The sequence below is a fragment of the Trachypithecus francoisi genome, unplaced genomic scaffold (genome assembly GCF_009764315.1).
Source record: "Trachypithecus francoisi isolate TF-2019V2 unplaced genomic scaffold, Tfra_2.0 Lachesis_group14, whole genome shotgun sequence".
Taxonomy (NCBI): Eukaryota; Metazoa; Chordata; class Mammalia; order Primates; family Cercopithecidae; genus Trachypithecus; species Trachypithecus francoisi.
The window spans coordinates 48,781,359-48,803,848 of record NW_022681459.1 but is presented as its reverse complement, the minus strand read 5'-3'; the positions used below and the strand labels follow the sequence as shown (position 1 = coordinate 48,803,848).

Genomic DNA, 22,490 nt, shown 5'->3' with positions numbered 1-22,490 from the left:
AACTCCTTGACGTGGTTTAGATGTTTGTCCCCTCCAAATCTCATAGTGAAATGTGATCCCAAACACTGAAGGTAGGGCCTAGTAGAAGGTATCTGGTTAGGAGGGCAGATCCCTAATATGGCTTGGTACCCTCCCCTCAGTAATAAGTTCTTGCTCTATTAGTTCACGTGAGAACTGGTTGTTTAAAAAGATCCTGACACTTCCTCCTCTCTTTTTTGCTCTCTCTGGCTACATGACATGCCTGTTCCCTCTTAGCCTTCCAACATGATTGGATGCTTCCTGAGGCCTCACTAGAAGCACATACTGGTGCCATGCTTCTTGTATAGCCTGCAGAACTTTGAGCCAAATAAAACTCTTTTCTTTATAAACTACCCAGCCTTGGGTATTCCTTCATAGCAATAAAAAACAAACTAATACACTCCCCAAAGTGTTAACAGGATGTCCATCAAGATACTGTAGCATTACTACAGGACCACCTCCGCCACCCTCCCTGCCCCCCAAAAAACCTGGCATTTTTGTCATAGCTCTGACTTATTAGATGTGTAAGCTTTTTAAAAGTCTTTAGAATGAACAAAATTTAGTAAAACCTGAAGAAATTAAATAACCATTAGATATCTTCAAAGAATATCAAAAGGTATAAGAAAATTAGGAGAAACAACAAAATCTTTTGTATTTGGTCAGTATCAATCTTTAGGTCAAATGCAATTTATACCACTGAAAGCTTGAGTAATTTCTGCTCTAGATAATTACTTATACATAAAGTTAAAAAAAAAAAAAGCTTTATCCATCATCATAGTTCTACAACACTGGTCTTGTCATGATTTCCTGTGCCTAAGATTATTTTCCTGTCATTCAAAAAGTTTAAATAGCAACCATATCCTTTTTGTCATGTAAATATAAAATATAAACATCTAAACAAATATAACACAACAATTGAATATTCGAAATACCACAAATCTTTCAGATACCAAAACTGAATACACACACAAGGTTAGCAAGATTCTGTTTCATTTTAGCCATAAGTTTCCTGGTGGGCTTAGTTTTACACACTAAGACTCCAGCAAAATGTGTTCTGCAGCCTATTACAGATGGTTTAACTAGCAGAAATGAGTCATTTAATTAGCATAATATACAGTGGTCTAATAATTTTTTTAGCTAATAAGGAATAACCAACGAGTTCATGAGGTATCTCATTTTTAAAGCAAATTGCCTATTTTTTTTTGTTTTTTGTTTTTGAGAAGGAGTCTTGCTCTGTTGCCCTGGCTGCAGTGCAGTGGCACAATCTCAGCTAACTGCAACCTCTCCCAGGCTCAAGCGATTCTCCTGCCTCAGCCTCCCGAGTAGCTGGGACTATAGGCACGTGCCACCATGCCCAGCTAATTTTCACATTTTTAGTAGAGACAGGGTTTCACCATGTTGGCCAGGACGGTCTCGATCTCTTGACCTCATGATCCGCCCACCTCGGCCTCCCAAAGTGCTGGAAGCCTAAATCTTAATAAAAGCATGTGTAAAATAAAAAGTACATACAGAGTCATCAGCCAGTATCCTAACAAATTTAGATTCTGAAATACATGTAAAAATACTGTGTTGAGTTTAACCTAGAAAAGTATTTCCTAAAGATTAAAACCAGGCTGGCTGCAGTGACTCATGACTGTAATCCCAATACTTTGGGAGGGTGAGGCAGAAGGACTGCTTGAGCTCAGGAGTTCAAGACTAGCCTGAGCAATATAGTGAGACTCCATCTCTACAAAACATTTTTTTTTTAATTAGCTAGGCATGGTGGCACAGGCCTGTAGTCTTAGCTACCGAGGAGGCTGAGGTGGGAAGACTGCTTGAGCCCAGTGGCTGCAATGAGCCATGATTACATGACTGCATTCCATCCTGGGCTATAGAGACCATGTCTCCAAAAAAAAAAAAAAAGCCCAAAAGTGAATATAAATTAATAGTCCAAAAATATTTATTAAACTTCAAGGATCACATATCTTATCCAGTATTTATCACTGTTTTATAACAGTAATGTCAACCTCTTGATGAGAAAAACTTTCCTTTCTCAGCTAGCTTTTGCTTTCAATGTTCCTAAAATTGGACAGTTTAAACCGCTTCACCAGATATGTGAGAAATCCATGGTAAGACTAAATGTCATTTACTTTTAAGTATATATACAGTTATGGTATGATGAATAAAAATATGCCTTGCTAAAGAATTAAGAGATGAGACCTAAAGAAAACTTTTACCCAGAAAAAAGGAAGAACAGGAAGCAAAAAATGAGGTAACTTAATGACCCAGTGACTGCTACGAAAACTGCAAAACCATGTAGTCATATGATATTTTCCCAAAAACATTATGAGTGACAAGTTTATATTTTTGCCTTACACTAAAATGTCCCTTGTAGGGAGAATAAGAAATAAAAAATAGGCTGCTGTGAAATGGCTCAGGCCTATAATTCCAGCATTTTGGGAGGCTGACGCAGGAGACTACTTGAGGCAATGAGTTAGAAATCAGCCTAGACAACAAAGTGAGATCTCAGCAATTAAAAAAAATAAATAGGAAATAAGACAATTCAACTAACCATACAAACGGACAATCCTTTCTTTGTATTCTTAAAAGCAAATAATATTTTGTCCCTCTATCTTTTAGAATCCACAACCAGTAGTAACATATTTCATTAAAATTCCCTTTACTCTTAACATATGAAATGATATGAGACACATTATAAAAATCCCAGTGAATCCAAAGAAAGCAGAAGACTGTCTTAACCATTCTAAATATTTTATCAATTTGCCTCCAAAAAGCAACATATATTTAATACATGAGTAATTCTCCAACCCTTATTCCTTTTCCTTCATAGTCTACAAACTAAGTAACAATGGAGATCTTGTTCACCACTACATCTACAGAGCCTATAACTTAACAGTGCCCAGTAAACAGGTGGCACTTAAATATTTATTGTATTATAAGCCTAAGTCTCACAAAGGAAAACGGCAAAGATATGAAGAAGAAAGGTATTTCAAGGCAGAAGGAATGCTTCAGAGAGCTACTACCTGCTATCAAAAAGAGACACTAAAACTTGCAAAATTAATTAGAACTTATGGAAGCTATTTTAAATCAGATGGCCACTTTAGAGATGCCTGCTTAACACCATGGACTTATTTTTCAGTACAAGAAAAGTGCTATTCAGGCATACATTGGGATACTAGTGTAAGAAAGAAATATACACCTCTAAAGAAAGTTCTAAACAGATGATGCCCCTCAACACTTCCCTTCCAGGTTCATCTCATGCCAAGTAACACCAGCAGTTGCTAATATTTTCTAAATTAAAACACTTAAACTCACTGCATTAGCCACATGAGGCATTTCGTGATTTCAGAGGGGAAAATGTATTTTACAATTTCAAAATAAATTAGCAGCTTCTCTGTATTAAGTAATCTCTTGACAGTTGTTCAAATCCCATTTGTTAGGAAATGCTATTTACTCATAAGATCTTCAAGCTACACAAAGATCTTACTTATCCATATATATCATGGACACAGTATGTCAATTTACATATAAATGACTTTTACCAAGTATAAAAGGAAACCAAAAAGGTATTAAATGCACAATATTTTTATAAGCTTCTACTGTTTACCTGCTAACAATGATGGCAATAAAATGTGGAAAAACTATTTGTCTTCATTTGTCAATATTTAAATACTGGCACTATTCCTTTGGTGATGCCAAATGTGGCACAAAGACTTCTTCCAGTGAAATAAATGTACTGGTGAACAATAAAGGTTCAAATTAGAAGGCAGGTAAAAATTACACATTTTTTTAAAATTGCACATTATGATTAGAAAACATACTAGGTATGTATTGCAACTTTTAATGCAAATCTCAGTGCAATTTTTTTTTTTTTTTTTTTTTTTAAAGAGATGAGTTCTCCCTATGTTGCCCAGGCTGGCCTTGGGCCTTGAACTCCTGGGGTGAAGCAATCCTCCCATCTCAGCCTTCTGAGTAGTGAGTAGCTGGGACTACAGGTATGAGCCACCTGGCTCCTCCAGTGTAATTTTAAAAATCTTACACGAAGGAACTTTTCCTGGGTGATCAGGGGAGGTAAAGGGGGTAATATTACTAAGAATACAAAACTGAAGTCTATAGTCCTAAACAATGACCCAACTAAAAACAGACACCTTTGGCTACAGATTTTTTTAAACAAGGATTAAGATATGAAAACTTAATCCTTCCTTTACATGAAAAATAGCCATTAACAATCACCTTTCCTCTTCTAATGTTGAAGCAGGCTTTTAAGAGCACAGTCCTCCTGTTTGAATTATTTCCACATTCTAGTAAATACTAGCTAGTGAGAGCCAACACAGAATCTCTTGCTGAAGATATTGGGATATTATAGAACAAAAACAGAATAATCCATAATTAATTAGTGACATATCTTAAAGCTCAAACTACTGCAGTTACAGGGGGCAGTGAGATAGTTCTGGCAATCAACTGTAGGCAGTAGGGAGCAATTGGTAAAGTAGCAGATCCAGGATACTGTTAACAATCCCATTACAAATGCTGAACATTTATTTATTTACATAAAATCCTGTAATGAACAATTAGAACATGAATATCAGCTAAGCCAGGACAAATGGTGCAAAACATTGCCCGCAGAATGCAATGTATTAATTTATGAAGTAGGCTATAATAGCCTTTATCATGCAAACTTTATATTTATTTATAAAAAGTTAAATTAGTCTGACCATGATGGAGTAACGTGAGACTAGCCCTTCCACCAAAACTACTAAAAAACTGGACAAGATACATAAAACAGCTATTCTTGGATGCTGGACAATAGACAGCACCGAACTGTGATCCCTGAGAGAAGACAAGCAAATTACCTGTGCCCTAATGATCGTCCAAGCTTTGTATTTTGCAGCAGTTTCCAGACTCCAGCCAGAAAGGGAGAAACTGAGAATCTAGGGAGGGTGGAAACCCAATCAGAAACTTAAATGTGTTTCAGAAGGCTGAGGCAGCTGTAATTTGTGAGGCACTGTTACATCTTTACTAAACTAGCTGCACATGCATTAGATGAGCTTTCACGAGGGTGGGCAAAGAACAACCACTGGATAATAACTACCAGAGTTTACACAGGCATTCTCCTTCTGACTGATTAAAGAGACCTTATTAAACTCAGGTCATTCCGCTGAAACCTTTATAAACAGGCTAAACTAGCCCTAGGGCAATGGCTCCTCTCCAGGCCCACCTGAACAAAGCTTTAAATAAAAACAAGCCTAACATTGAATTATGGATTTTCTAACATATCCAAAAGTAAAATGTATGACAATAGCAAAAAGAACAGAAGATAGGAAACTGGAGACATACCACCATAGGATTCTTATACATTAAATAGTATATAATTTGAAGGCAGAATGTCAAAAGTTAAAGGTATCTACTCTACTGTAGAGCAGCCACAGAAAAAAAATAAAACAAGTATATCTCCACTACAAGAGGGGATAAGATGAAATATTACAAAATCTTTCATTCAAAAAAATGACAGAAAAGAATAAATGGGATTAATAGAAAACAAATGGCAAAATGGTAGACTGAAACCTAACCATATGGATACTCAAACTCAGAGTAAAGCACCATTTAAATAACAACAATTAAAAGGAGACTGTCAGCCAAGCGCAGTGGCTCACACCTGTAATCCCAGCACTTTGGGAGGCCGAGGCGGGCAGATCACCTGAGGTCAGGAGTTCAAGACCAGCTTTGCCAACATGGGGTAAATATACAAAACACAAAATATACAAAACTTAGCCGGGCATAGTGGCAGGCACCTGTAATCCCAGCTCCTCAGGAGGATGAGGCAGGAGAATCACTTGAACTCGGGAGGTGGAGGTTGCAGTGAGCCAAGATCGCACCACTGCACTCCCGCCTGGGTGGCAGAGCAAGACTCAGTCTCAATGAATGAATGAATGAATGGCGGAGAACTGTCAGCCTAAATAAAAAAGCAAGACCTAACTATGTGCTAATTACAAGAAATGCACTGCAAATATATACACAGACTGAAAGTAAAAGGATGGGAAAAAATATGCAAATACTGTAGTAATAAAGCTACAAGAGTTATATTCATGTTAAAGTAGCCTAGGGGATGGCAAATATTATCAAAATAAAGTGGGACAAGTCATAAAATAATGAATTTACTGAGAAGACATAACAATCCTAAATATGTATGTACCTAAAAAAGAACTTCAAAATATATGAGGCAAAACTGGTAGAACCAAATATTTGTCTTTTCAGACACAAAACATTCACCACAATAGACCATATGCCTTACAACAAAACAAATCTCAAATTCTGAAATCCTGAAAAAGACTGAAATCCTATAGAGTATGTTCTCTGACCACAATGCAATTAAATTAGTAACAATAAAATATATACAGGAAGTTAAACATCATACTTTTATAATTCATAGGCCGAAAAAGACATTAAAAGAGAAATTAGAAAATATTCAAACTGAATAGTAGTACACAATATCTCATTTTGTGAGCTGCAACTGAAGCACTGCTCAGAGGAAAACTCAGATATTCACAGTACATACAAAAAGACAAGCCTACACTTACCTCTCAGTATTCAATTTGAAGTGTTTCACTTACCTAAATGTCAAACAAAGCTATAAACTTCTAGAATAAAATTTAAGAAAATATTAGTGACCTTAGGTTTAGAGACAATTCCTTAGATAGGCTATAAAGGTCATTAACCAAAAAGAAAAAAAATAACTTTGACGACATAAAAATTAAGTTTCTGCTCTCTGAAAGATACTATACTATTAAGAATGAAAAGGCAAGCAACAAATTACAAGAACATATTTGCAAAACATGTAATCTGCAAAACCTGTTATAAAGGACTCATATTCAGAATACTTTATGAACTCACAATAAAAAAAACAACCTAATTTTTTTAATGAGCAAAAGATTTGAACACTTCACCAAAGTTATATAAATGGCAAATAAGCACATGAAAAGATAATCATCATTAGTCATCTGGAAATTACAAACTAAAACCATGATGATTTATCACTACAGACCCACTAGAACGACTTAAGTTAGTAAGACTGACAATACCAAACATCAACAAGGATTTGGAGCCCTGGAATTCTCATGCATTGCCAGTGGGAATGCAAACTAGGCCGTTACTGTAAAAAGTATAAACACACTTACCCTACAATCCTGCAATTTCTACTCCTGGATTTTTAACCAAGAGAAATGAAAATATATGTCCATACAAAGATCTATGTTGCAAATATTCAGTGGAGCTTTATTCATAATAGCCAAAAACTGGGCAGGGTGTGGTAGCCCATGCCTGTAATCCCAGCACTTTGGGAGGCTGAGGCGGGCGGATCACGAGCTCAAGAGATCGAGACGAACCCGGCTAACACTGTGAAACCCCATCTCTACTAAAAATACAAAAAATTAGCCAGGTGTGGTGGCACGCAGCTGTAGTCCCAGCTACTCAGCCCCCTGAGGCAGGAGAATAGCTTTAACCCAGGAGGCGGAGGTTGCAGTTAGCAGAGATCTCACCACCGCACTCCAGCCTGGGCAACAAAGCAAGACTCCATCTCAAATACATAAATAAACCCAAAACCTGGGGAAAAAAAAACAAAACCCAATATCCATTAACTAGTAAATAAAGGAACTGTGGAATATCCATACAATGGACTACTACTTAGTAATTAAATGGAATAACTACTAATTTTAACAATATGGATGACTCTCAAAGCATTATGCTAAAATGAAAGAGGACAGGCACAAAATAGTACATCCTGTATGATTTCATTTATATTACATCCTAGAAAAAAGGTAAAATTTGTGCAAATTATACTTCTCTAAGGCTGATTTTTTAACCATGTGGCAGCAAAAAAGTCAAAGGTATACATATGTGCTCTGGTTAAGACAAGTATTTTCCCTAACTTTTAGTTACAGAAGGGCTCTAAGAAGTTAATGACTCGGCCGCGCTCGGTGGCTCAAGCCTGTAATCCCAGCACTTTGGGAGGCCGAGACGGGCGGATCACGAGGTCAGGAGATCGAGACCATCCTGGCTAACATGGTGAAACCCTGTCTCTACTAAAAAATACAAAAAAAAAACGAGCCAGGCGAGGTGGCGGGCGCCTGTAGTCCCAGCTTCTGGGGAGGCTGAGGCAGGAGAATGGCGTAAACCCGGGAGGCGGAGCTTGCAGTGAACTGAGATCCGGCCACTGCACTCCAGCCCGGCGATAGAGCGAGACTCCGTCTCAAAAAAAAAAAAAAGAAGTTAATGACTTGCCCCAAATTAGTAACCAGTGGAAACATGTTCTGGGATATAGATCACTTTACTGTAAATATAAACTTGGAACGTATGCTTTACGGATGGTTAAGAAGATCTGTATAACTAAGACCCTTTGTTTTTGTTTGTTTTGAGATGGGGGTCTCGCTGTCACCCAGGCTAGAGTGCAGTGGTACACAATCATGGCTCATTGTTGTCTTGATGTCCTGGGCTCAAGCAACTCTCCCACCTCAGCTTCCTGAGTAGCTGGGACTACAGGTGAGCACCGCCACAGCTGGATAATTATTGTTATTATTATTATTTTGTAGACACAGGGGTCTCCTATGTTGCCCAGGCTGGTCTCAAACTCCAGGCCTCAAGCAATTCTCTCATCTCGGCTTCCCAGAATGCTGGGATTACAGGTGTGAGCCACTGTGCCTGGCCAACTAAGACCCTTTCGAAGGAGCTCCAGAACTATGTTTAACTTACAGTTAAGTATTAAAGGAAGTTTCAATTTACCTGGGCAAGCCAGCTAAAACAGCTCAGGCCAAGAGTTGGATGATGTAGTACAGACATCTCAAATACTTAGCTTACCACAGTCTTGGCCAATAGTCAAGCTTATTTTGGGACTGGAATATTCAAAAGTCCATATTCCCTGCAGCTCCTACACATTGATCCTATTAAACAAAGGCTTCCAATTCTGAATCTTTTAGGTACTCATCTTTCATTCTCACTGAATGCGTTACCTCCAAGCAATTGGGGTGGTAAAGAAGAACTGGATTTTTAAAGACAACATCATGACAACAGCTTACTAAAAAGCAAGACAAGGCCAGGCTTCGTGACTCATGCCTGCAATCCTCCTAGTACTTTGGAAGGCTGACACAGGAGGATTGCTTGAGTTCTAGAACAGCCTGGGCAACATAGCAGGAACCCACCTCTACTAAAAATTTTAAAATTAGCCAGGCATGGTGGCACACACCTATAATCACAGCTACTTGCGAGGATGAGGCAGGAGGATCCTTTGAGCTCAAGAGTTTGAGGTGGCAGTGAGCTATGATCATGCCACTACACCCCAGCCTAGGTGACAAAGCAAGACTTCATCATTTATTTCTTCAGTCATAAACATAATAAAAAGACAGGAAAACTGCTTTTAACACCTAATTAACCACATCAACTTTAACTTTAGCATAAAGAAAACAAATTAAGACTTTTCTTCATCTCTATCATCAATTCATTTTGCAGAAGTCTAACATTTAATCCACAAGTAGGCAATCCATGGAACCTAAAGCAATTACTACAAGTTCACTAATGCTTACTATACATAACTCAAGTCTTCATTTCCTCTTGTCTGACTTTTCACCGAGTTTTTCTCCCCCCTTTCTGACTCTTTTATACGGTTATAACAGCTACTTTGTAATAAAACAACAAAGAGGATATTTATGCCTAGTCAGTGAAAGTACTGACTTTATATCTTTGCTATTGTACTTATTATGGTGACAAGTTCTTTAAGGGAAACGTCTACACTGTATAAGCATAAATAATGGGAAAGGAATACTGATTTATTCTATACCCATTAAACACTTTTCCCTCTAAGCCATTGAAAAAATGGAAGATACTTTACTATTTTCAATCCACTGATTCTGAATATTATCTCATATATAAACTGAGTGTACCTATGTATATTAATGTTTACCCTGAGATTAAAGTCCAAACTATTTTTAAATACGTACAAAGTGCACTGGAGAAATGGTCAGACTAACATTAAATATACTGGTCAAAATTCTCAGTTGTAAGTTAAAAAAAAAAAACCCAATTCAAGCTAATTTACACAAAATTTTTAAAAAAAAATTTTTTTTGGAGACACAGTCTCACTCTGTCACCCAGGCTAGAGTGCAGTATCGTGATCATGGCTCACTGCAATCTTGACCTTCCAGACTCAAGGGATCCTCCCATGTCAGCATCCCAAGTATCTGGCATGTGTGTGCTACCACACCTGGCTAATTTTTTTTTTTTTTTTTGTAGAGTCAAATCTCCCTACGTTGCCCAGGTTGGTCTCCAACTCCTGGGCTCAAGCAATTGTCTTGCCTCAGCGTCCCAAAGTGCTGTGATTATAGGTGTGAGCCACCACACCCAGCCCAAAAATCAGAATTTGATGGCTCACAGGATAATGAGATGATGCCTAGAAACAAGGAAAAAAACTTCAGGACCAGGGCCTCAAAGGCACAGTGCCATGGGATCCATTTCTATCTCATGAGAAATCCACTGAATGTTCTATTCCTTTTACTAGTATAATTAAGTGTTGGAAGCAGATCCCGAATGTCCAGAAAATATGATTTAAGGATACAACTTAGGAATTATCAATAATCCTACTAAATGTAAAAGTTAAGAAAATCTAACCCCGACACTGAACCACTAACTTACAATTACAGAAAGTCCTGTCACACATGCTCTGGTTTCTCTTCATAATGAATAGATCTTTTTGCCTTGTACTAAAGATTTCCGTGGAGAGTTGAGGTCTTGCTTAGGCTGGGGTAAATATAAAAAAGAAAAAAAAGGCCGGGCGCGGTGGCTCAAGCCTGTAATCCCAGCACTTTGGGAGGCCCAGACGGGCGGATCACGAGGTCAGGAGATCGAGACCATCCTGGCTAACACGGTGAAACCCCGTCTCTACTAAAAAAATACAAAAAATTAGCCGGGCGAGATGGCGGGCGCCTGTAGTCCCAGCTACTCGGGAGGCTGAGGCGAGAGAATGGCGTAAACCCGGGAGGCGGAGCTTGCAGTGAGCTGAGATCCGGCCACTGCACTCCAGCCTGGGCGACACAGCGAGACTCCGTCTCAACAAAAAAAAAAAAAAAAAAAAAAAGTCTTAACAGGTTAAAAAAAAAAAGGAAAAGAGGCATAAAAGTCAATTTAATGGGCTTATATACATGGCAGTTTAGCAAGGAAGAGGGCAATCTCATTTTAAAAATTTACTCAGTAACAGCACAAATCTGAAACTAAAGTGTGAGACTCCTACTTTTGGTTATCATATAGTCGCCACAGTAATGACTAAAATTCACGTAGCACTCACATAGCTAACTATCCCTAAAGAAATGCTTCCTTTCGCAAGACGTTTAAATGGAAAGGAAAATGAAATTTCTTAACACATCTATATTCTAAATTACTCTATTTCAGGAGTAATCACTCTGAAACAACTGAGTGAAATAAAAACCAGCAACCCCCAAATCTTTGCTGATCCATCACTTTAACTCTTCAGTTTGCTACCAACTACAGTGTTTACCTTTCTAGTAACACTTCTAGTTCCATACAAACTGTTTTGTTCTACATAACTGCACTAGATTTGGATGTACACTCAGAATTTAAACGATGACCTACATTCAGTGGTGTGTGGGTACCTATAAAACACAGAAAAGGGCCCACTTTCTACTAATTTCTTTCAAGCTCAATCTGAGGCAAGAAAATGATACTGTTTTTAATAAGAAGCAACTTTATATTTATAATAAAGAATTACATACAAGGTGATATCTATTATTCCTTAATACAAAGTTCTGTTATATGCTGAGAGACATACTATTTATGAAAAAATTATAAAAATGAAGAGCTACAAATAATGGAAGGGAGAAGTCCAGGTCCTTGCTTATAATTTTAACAGCCAACATGTATAGAGCACTCTTCTAAGTGCTTAACCATTTATTAGTCATTAATCTTATAACAACTCTACAAAGTGGGTAATATTATTATCCTCATCTTATAAAGACGGAAACTAAGGAGCAGAGAGATAAGGTAACTTGCCCAAGTCATAAAGCTAACTAATAAATAATTTACAGATGCAAGTTTAAACCATATAAGAAATTAAGTAGGAACAGCACATATACAGCAAATACGAAAACAAGAGAAAAGTCAAAGCACTCAATCTCAAAAAGGCAGAAAAGCAACATAAATTAAGAAACTAATTTTTTTCTCTCAGTGCAATGAAACCAGGTCTATATCACTGGGGGTTGGGGGAGCAGGGTAAATAATCTGTGTTCTCAAACTATATCAAAATCTCAAAAAAAGTAACATATTTCTTGTGGTCCGGGCACAGTAAGCCCAGGAGTTTAAGACCAATCTGGGCAATATGGTAATACACAGTCCCTACAATAAATAAAAAATCAACTGAGCATGGTAGAGGCTAAACTGGGAGGATGGCTTGAGTCTGGGAGGGTCGTGGGAGCCTGGAAGGTCGAGGCTGCAGTAAGCCATGACTGTGCCACTGCACTCCAGCCTGGGTAACAGAGTGAGAACTTGTCTCAAAAAAAAAAAGAAAGAAAAGAAAAGAAAAGAAAAGAAAAATTAACATATTTCTTAAATAAATAAAAGTACTCTTAACTTTTGGGAAGCACATTCTGGAGAAAGCTGTATTAAATAAATGATAGCACTTTGGAAACTAACTTTTCATTCCTAAATATGCTTTAAAGAATACAGCAAATAGCTAAAAGCAATCCTTCATAATTGTATCATGTTTAGCACTTTTTACTGAGAAACAGAAAGTTCTACAATAATCAAAGTGGGTCAATCTATCACTGCGGTATATACAGTCACTTAGTCTTATCCCTGAAAAATATTTTCAGATTATGTAAATTTTTATCTCTGAGATAACCTTCAATAAAATGAAAAAGGCACATTCCTGCTATTTCCGCAAAGGGCCAACAATTAATCTGTGGTACTGATGAAAGAAGATTAATTTGCCACCTAGAACATGAAATTCAATTTAGAAACAGAGCTGCAATCACTAATCTACTAAAACAATCAAGAGTTACTATCTATTTCACAGTACTGAAGCAAATCCACTTTCATTCTATTTTTACTCCTGAAGTGTGCAATGCTAGTAAGCAAAGGGTCTGTTCCTCAAAACTGAACTGATTCTGGTCTTGCTTTGGTTTCTTCTGGTCTGTTCTAGTAGGAAGCAGTAGCTACAGTGCCTGACGTGAACATGATACTTGTGCTTACTACTAAACTATGTATATTCCCTTAGCTCTAGAAAACTGATACGGCATTGAGCTTCTTGAGTTCACCCTCAGTCACTATAAGGCTGTTTTCATCCAGGTTCGTAGAAGGAAAGCTTCCACCATGGTTACTCCCATTCTGAATCCTCAACTTGTTCCCCACCCCTGGGTTTTACAAGGTTGCTAGGAAAAAAAAATCTTACTTGCATCTGACTATGGAAGTCCTTCCTACCTATATACCATTACTCTTAGGAGGTACAAGCGAGATCTCATCTAGATTTCTTGGCTGCCTTTTACCAATGTAATCATAGCATGAAGCTTTGAAATGTGAGATCCCGAGCTAGGTCACTCCTTTCAAAGTGTCTATCGTTACTCCTTGGAGAGTCAGCTGCTGGACTGCTGCCAGTGTGCTCTTTGTTGGCTTTATCATGAAACCATATTCCTGTAGAGCTGGAATGGTGGCCAAAACACTGCATTTCAAAAGACTCCTTCAAAATGTGTATCAAAAAAAAAGATATAGATACACATCCAAGCGAGCCATTCACTTGTTTTTCGTAAGAGAGGGAATGAATAATACAAAGGAGATTAAGTAGCTATGTTAAAAGATTCTCTTATGTGCAAGTATGCAAAAAATCCCATAAAATCACTTGATAATTTTCTTTGAGTAGATTTTATGCAAATGGATACATTTAAAATGTTTTATGCCCTTGAGGAAAGAAAATTCAACTTTTCTGTGTCAGGTAAGAACGCTGAAGCTAAGTAAAAGCTTGAGATACCCAAGGATTCTCTGATGATCCTTCAACTATCACTGAAGGGGTAAAACATCTACTCTTTAGTAAGCAGCTTTAGTAATGGGTTTTCGAGGAGCCCATCAATAAAACATTTTGTAATTTTTAGAGAGTTCTTTGGGTTTTTCTGTTTGCTTGTTTTTTAGAAACCAAGTCTCACTCTGTCACCCAGGTTGGAGTGCAGTGGTGCTATCTCAGCTCACTGCAACCTCTGCCTCCTAGTTTAAGCAATTCTCCTGCCTCAGCCTCCCAAGTAGCTGGGATTACAGATGCATGCCACCGTGACTAGCTAATTTTTGTGTTTTTAGTAGAGACAGGGTTTCACCATGTTGGCCAGGCTGGTCTCGAACTTCTGGCCTCAAGTGATCCATCAGCCTCTGTCTCCCAAAGTGCTGGGATACAGGGATGAGCCACCACACTGGCCAAATTTTTAATTTTTATAAGGTTTATAATTTTAAATTTTATAAGGTGAAACAATGTTGAGAATGGGGAAAGGGGGAGTGGATATAGGGCAACTCAAGTAGTTCCACAGTACAGGAATGAAAAAGCTCCTAGCTCTGAATAAAATAATGGATAGTAATAATGCTTTCAGGGTATATAAAGTGAGACAGGCCGGGCGTGGTGGTTTACCCCCATAATCCCAACACTTTAGGAGGCCGAGGGAGACGGATCACTTGAGGTCAGGAGTTGGAGACCAGCCTGGCCAACATGGTGAAACCTCGTCTCTATTAAAAATAAAAATAAAAAATTAGCCGGGTGTGGTGGCACACGCCTGTAATCCCAGCTACTAGGGAGGCTGAGGCAGGAGAATTGCTTGAACTGGAAGATGGAGATTGCAGTGAGCCAAGATCGCACCACTGCGTTCCAGCCTGGGCAACAAAGCGAGACTCGGTCTTAGATAGCTAGACAGACAGACAGACAGACAGATAGATAAATGTGAGATAAATATATTCATGTATGGTGGTACCAGTCTCTTTAGAAAAAACACCAAAGTTTTTCCTATCAACTTTGAAAACAAGCCTGGCACAGTGGTACGCACCTAGTGCTGGTTACCTGGGAGGCTGAGACAGGAGGACTGCTTGACCCAAGGAGTTAAAGGCCGGCCTCGAAAACACAATGAGAACTTCATCTCAAAAGAAAAACAAAAAAATGCCATCCTGAGCAAATGCCCCGGATTAATCTAGACTTTCAGATGCTCAGAACTTGTTTGACATTGGTCAGTAAAAGGATAGATAATAACTTCGAAAAAAGTTAATATATAACAACTAATATATAAAAGGCTAACAGGTTTAAGAAACTTGCCATAATTTAAAATATGCTTTTGCAAGTGTTTAGTGCACAAATTTAAAATATGCACCAAAAACCCATAAAATTGTTTTAATATCCAAAAGGGGGAAAGTTGTAAAAATACAGCAATAAAAGATGCAAGTTCAAAAACACTGAATACGTGAAATACATAATTCCACACAGCAGCTATTATATTAAAGGCAAGATATTCCCCAACAAGTAAATTCAAACAACTTCATTTAATTTAAAATGCCTGAAAGAACATTACCTTACATCAAGGAAGTACCTTAACCAAAAGAAAGGACTCAAGCACCAAATGATATAACCCCGTAACTTATACTTCTGAATTCCCTAGTCCTAAGACTTACACACATGGTAAAAGGGCTCAACTATGAAATTTTATCAACTATGAAATTTTCATAGCATCAACTCCTATATATCAACTATGATACAAATATCAACTATGAAATTTTAAGGAGAGGGACCGTCCTTTTATTTACACAGTTGTCCTTTAAACAACAGGGGTTTGAACTGCACAGGTCCACTCATGTGCAGATTTCTTTTAACCAAATGTGGACGGAAAAAGTATTCTCGGGATGCGAAACCTACAAATACAGCAGGCCGAGGACTAGCTTTTCATATAGCCAGTTTCCACAGGGGCAACTGGGGCACTTAAGTATGCCCAGATTTTGGTGTATGTGGGAGTCCTGGAACCCATCTCCCAAGTATACCAAGGATATACAGTAGTAGGATATATGCTGACGTTCTGTATTATTCTCTGTATAACCACTAAAAATAAAAAATGTATGATAAGCTTCTTACTCCATTCTGATTTAACAATAGCTCTAAGAACCATAATAGAGAATAGCAAATTGGTATGTTTAAATCTTGGTAGAAATGTAAATTTCCATATGCCATCTGTGATGATGATTAAAAAGTTTCCCTCCAACACTGGTCCTCCTACTCAACCTGTCCTAAAGCTCCAACTGTCTAACACACTCGTAACTTAATTGTCTAACTGCTTCCATGTTTAAAACCAAGACACACACACACACACATACATCTCTCTGAACATTGTCTATCTTCCTGCTAAAATCAACTCCCCTTGCTACTTATTCTATCATCTTTGAATATTTTTGCTTCTTACATGTATTGTCTTTCAACTCTTGTTTCATTTTTTTTGTTGTTGTTTTTTGTTTTTCGTTTTTGTTATTTGTCTTTCAACTCTTAACACAGATCCTTAGGTGAAAGAGGATGTATAACTGTTGTGTTATCACTGTAATAACAGTAGCAACAACCACAATTAGCAAATATGGAGTGCTTACTATTGGTTATCTATATATCGTAAGCACTTGCTGAATTCTCACAGGAGCCTTAAGAGGTATTATTGTTATCCCCATTTTAAACCTGAGACTCAGAAAAGTTAAAGAACTTGCCCAAGATCACAGAGAGGTAAGTGGTAGAACCACAATTCAAACCCAAGCCTGAGCTCTTATTCACGACAATAAACTGCCATGGTGGAAACAGCATCCAACTTGATGTCTGGACTCAAGTACTATTTCAGCTACTCACTAGCAGGACAACCTCAGGTAAGTCCTGACAGCTATGAAACACAATTTACTTACTTGTAAACTAGGAGTAACAATATATAGCCTGCCATTCCTACTTCACAAGGTAGCAAAGAAGATTAAGTGTGCAACTGATAAAGCTAATTAAAACTATTTGTATTACTAATCCCATAGTTGCTACCTCCATACTCCCATGGTGTTAATTTTGGCAGCCCCATCCTGGAATTCTAGACTTGGATCACCAACATTATTGTCTCAGTTAAAGCAAAGAGCTACAAGTCTTGTCCACATCAGACAGCGACATATAGAAGACAAACTGTTAACCTGCAATCGCCATTACTGGTAAAACTGGGCAGGTATTTCCAGGCAGGTATTTTAATGTGAAATAGCCAAAAATAATGATAGCCTACAAATGAGATACCTGTTCACCAAATGACCATATTTCAAGTGTAATATCCCTTGGTTCCAAACACAATATTCAGTTTTCTAAATATTCAACATCAGAAGGAACGTACATTAATGAGAAAAGCTCTGTAGTTCTAGTACCTCTGTACACCTAGCACCTCAATTATATAATACATTTATACTGAGGGCTTAAACTAAGATTCCACACTACACAAAAGCAATGGTTGGGCAAGGTGGCTAACACCTGTGATCCCAGCACATTGGGAGGCTGAGGCAGGCAGATCTCTTGAGCCCAGGAGTTCAAGATGGACAACATGACACAACCCCGTCTCTACACACACACCCACAAAAAAAACAAAGATTAGCCAGGCGTGGTGGCATGTTCCTATAGTCCCACCACCCAGGAGGCAAAGCTGGGAGGATCACCTGAGCCCAGGAGGTTGAGGCTGCAGTGGGCCATGATTGTACCACTGCACTCCAGCCTGGGTGGCAGTAATACCCTGTCTCAAAAAAAAAAAAAAAAAGAACGGAAAAAGAAAAAAAGAAAATCAAAAACACTCTACTATTCTCTGAAATGTCAAACCACCTATGGCCTCGGTAGTCTGACTCAGGGTTGGAACTGGAACCTCAAAAAATTAACTTGCAAAAATGGCATGCAAACTTTTTTTATTTTTATTTTTTTGAGATGGAGTCTCATTCTGTCACCCAAGCTGGAGTGGACTGGCACAATCTCGGCTCACTACAGCCTCCACCTCCTGGTTCAAGTGATTCTCATGCCTCAGCCTCCAAGTAGCTAGGATTATAGGTGCATGCCATGACGCCCAGATAATTTTTGTGTTTTTAGTAGAGACGAGGTTTCACCATGTTGCCTAGGCTGGCCTCAAACTCCTGACCTCAAGCGATCTGCCCTCCTCGGCCTCCCAAAGTGCTAGGATTACATCCAGCCTGCAATCTCTTTTCTAAGGTAAAAAGGTCTCATCTATTTCTCTTGGCCTCAGATTGCTGCAAAAAGAAAGCTCACTACATAGGAACAAAGAAGATAATTTATTAACATAGCTAATCAACCTAAGTTTTATGTCTTGTTCACATGAAACTCTGGTTATCAATATTAATACCTCCAGCCATCTTGGGGGAGAAGAGAGGAGGAGAGGAGAAGAAAAAGGAATTCTGTAGTGCTAAAATTTTTCCCAAATACTTTTTACTTACAAACTTTCATAACCGACCAGGCACGGTGGCTCACGCCTGAAATCCCAGCACTTTGGGAGGCCGAGATGGGCGGATCACAAGGTCAGGAGTTCAAGATCAGCCTGGCCAATATCGTGAAACCCCATCTCTACTAAAAATACAAAAAAATTAGCCGGGCATGGTGGTGGGCACCTGTAGTCCCAGATACTCAGGAGGCTGAGGCAGGAGATTGTGCCACTGCACTCCAGCCTGGGCGACAGAGCGAGACTCCGTCTCAAAAAAAAAAACCAACTGTCATAACCAATTATATAACCATTCTACTACTTAGAAGAACAAAAAAGTCAATGATTCACAATTTAAAAGCTACTAAAAACATAAACTAAGGAGTTCTATATTTAAATTTACCCATTAAACAAGTATGTGTGTGTACTTCTTTAATTTAAAAAAATTCGAATGACTTACAGTTTATACTATAAGATTATTTACACAAACAGATTATTCTCATTCCAGAGTGGGCTTTTTTGGGGATGAAGTTTCCTAAGCAATTTATAATGTTCTGTGAAAATCACCAGCCTTTTCAGGTTCTGTAATAAAGTTTTAAAAGTTCTAGGCACCATATTTTTTTAAACCATAAAAAAAATACATGGGCACATGTGTATGTATGTATGCATGAATGCTTTTATGGCAGTTTTATTTGTAATTACCGAAAACTGGAAACAACCCAAATGAACTGGGGAATGAATACAGAAACTGTTGTACATCCATACAATGGAATGCTACTAAGCAACAGAAAGTAATTACTGATACACAAAAACACAGATGAATCTCAAAATATATTAGGTTAAATAAAAGACATCAGTCTCAAGAAGCCACATACTGAGTCAAGCAGGAGGATCCCCTGAGGCCAGGAGTTTGCAGCCAGCATAGGCAATATAACAAGACTTCCCATTTCTATTAAACAAACAAAAATTAAAACAAAAAGGCTAAATACTGCATGATTTTGTTTACATGGAATTCTGAAAAAAAGACAATACAACAGAGAAAAAAACAGATCAGTGGCTGCCAGAGACTAGAGGTGAGGAAATGAGCTGACTATAGAAAGGGTCATGAGGAAACTTTTTGAGGAACTACTCTGTATCTTGATCATGGTGGTTGCAAAACTAGATGTGTTTCCCAACCTCACAGAACCATAGTCAAATATACGTTAAAAAAATAATTTTCAACCATATATATGATAGAATCTTAATTATTGCTCTAACACCAAGACCAAACAGATGCTGCTTAAACCACCAAAGCAAGAACACTAAATTTTGGTCTGATCTGCCTCCAAGTCTGAAAACTCCCTTTCATTAACATTTTGCCTAAAAATTAAACAATATTTGTAAATTAGTCACAAAATCCTTTAAGATTAAAATATATATATATACTTAAAGAAAACTACATAGTGCTTATATCCTAGTCATTTTAGGAGAAAATTAAGGGAATAAAGCCCAAGTAATAAATATTAACACCAATCTTTTCCAGAATCATGATGGTCAAAACAAATGAGACTCTTCTCCTAATTTTGGTTCAAAATACCAAAATTTTTACTTCAAAAACTCTCTAACAGATTATTATAAAATCTTAACATTTGCCTAAAAGTCTTTAAGTGTTTTCACACAACTAGGCAGTATAACAAAAAAAAGAGCACAGGCTTAAGCCGGACGCAGTGGCTCACAGCTGTAATCCCAGCATTTTGGGATTTGGCCAAGGCAGACGTGTCTCACTTGAGTCCAGTGGCGAAACCCTGTCTCTATAAAATACACAAAAAAATTAGCCGGGTGTGGTGGCACACACCTGTAGTCCCAGCTACTTAGGGGGATGAGGCAGGAGGATGACTTGAGCCTTGGAGGCAGAGGCTGCAGTGAGCCAAGATCACGCCACTCACTCCACCCTGGGTGACAGTGAGACCCACTCTCAAAAAAAATTTTTTTTTTAAGCACGGGCTCAAGAACTCAACCCAGCTAGGCAAGTTATTTAACTTAATTTTGCCTCAATTGTCTCACCAGCAAAATTGGGATAATTTTACCTACCTCTGGGAATAATCCTAGACTATTAAACGAGTTAATACATGTATTATAATAAATCACAGGGTAGTGCCTGCATAGTTAACTAAGCCTCAATACTAACCTAATAATAAATGAATGATATCAATAATCACCAGCTGTGTAGTCTGTGTATACCACAATTCTGCTCTGTAAGGTAAGTGGCCTAAATTCAATGGCCTAAATAAAGACCTATTTAGTAACAGTACTCTATATTCCTATTATTTTACCTGAATTGCACCTACCTAATTCAGTTTGCAAAAGAAAGGTTAAGTATTATACCTTTTATATTAAAAAAAGTGAGGTCTAAATAAGTTAAATGACTTACCCAAAGAAACAGTAATGTGAAGGCAGAGCTAAGGCGAGGTTCTGATATTCTGAGATTCCTTAAAACTTTGTCCTCTCCAAAATTTTTAGCTCTCCATCAACTCCTTCCCTCCTAACAAAGATACAGGTATAATGCACCCCCAAAAACCTCCAATTTAATAATTTTAAAATTTCATTAAGCTATACATTTGATTTGTGCACTCTTCTGTTTGTTTTATATCATAATAAAAAGGTTAAATGGCTTATCATTAAGTGTATTCACATATGAAGAGAAATAGTGGAAAAGTTACATCAAAAGCTAAAAGAAGACAAACTCAGCAGATTATGTTCTTTAAAATTTTGTGAGAGGTAAAGTTTTTAACTGAGGTATAATATACATACAAAGAAGTGCACATTTCCTAAGTCTACTACTCAATGATTCTCATAAACTGAACACAACCACGAAATCACGACCCATATCAAGACACAGAACATTACCAGCACACCTACAATCTCCCATCCTCACAACCAAAGATAACCATTATTCTGATTTCCATTCTCATCTGTTTTGTCCGTTTTTCAAGCTTTACAGAAATGGAGTGCTCGCTTCAGCAGCAAATATACTAAAATTGGAACAATACAGAGAAGATTAGCGTGGTCCCTGCACAAGAATGACATGCGAATTGGTGAGGCTTTCCATCTTTCTTAATTATTACAGTGGTATTATTTAATATCCAAAAAACAATGATCAATATGAAGAATGGGATGAACTAATCAATACTGTGATTGAAGACAACAGCATTATTTGGGAAACTAAAGACAAAATAACTAGAAAACTATTAAAACTGTTAAAGGAGTCAATTTGCTACTTAAGGAATAAACATATACTCTATTCACAATAAAATATACTATATACTATGGAATTAAAATTACATTTCTGGCTGGGCACAGTGGCTCACGTCTATAATCCCAGCACTCTGGGAGGCCAAGGTGGGAGGATCACTGGGGCACAGGAGTTCAAGACCAGCATGGGCAACATAGCAAAATTTCCAGAATAGGACTAACTCCATGTGTAGCATCTACATGTGGACAAGTATGAGTGTTTCTTGATTTAATAACCCAAGTGTCATCTCCATGAATGCATGTATACAACTTTGTTGGACTGAAGGCTCCTCATCTCAACCCCACTGGAGGTAAACGCTATAAATGTAAGTAATTCAAGAAAGTCTCATCCAAATTAACTCATGTAAAACAAAAACAAGAAACATTTGCCCCATCAAGGTAATGTTATAAAATGTGTAACTACTGTCTTTATCAGTGACTCACTTATAAAGTAGATCTGAACCATGGATTACTACTACTTACTTTCATTTAAATAAAAAAAAAACCGGTATGAGATATTTTTGTAAATTTTCTTTACCCAAAGGTTCGCTGCAGCCATAAAAAAGAACAAAATCATGCCCTTTGCACCAACATGATGCAGCTGGAGATCATCATTCTAAACTAAACAATGGGTAAACATGGACATAAACATGGGAAAAACAGATACAGGGAACTAACAGAGAGGAGGGGATGGGAAGGCATGAGATTCAAAACTACCTACTAAGG

At 37.8% G+C, this 22,490-nt stretch overlaps 1 protein-coding gene and 1 non-coding gene across 12 annotated transcripts in view; one reads left to right on the top strand and one right to left on the bottom strand.

Annotated features, from left to right (window-relative positions):
- The window catches only part of MTMR3 (myotubularin related protein 3), a 145,192-nt gene that overhangs the window by 107,235 nt on the left and 15,467 nt on the right, over positions 1-22,490 (bottom strand). The window lies entirely within an intron of this gene.
- On the top strand, positions 21,486-21,588 carry LOC117096818. The gene has a single exon (XR_004442654.1). It is a non-coding gene; the product is annotated as a U6 spliceosomal RNA (small nuclear RNA).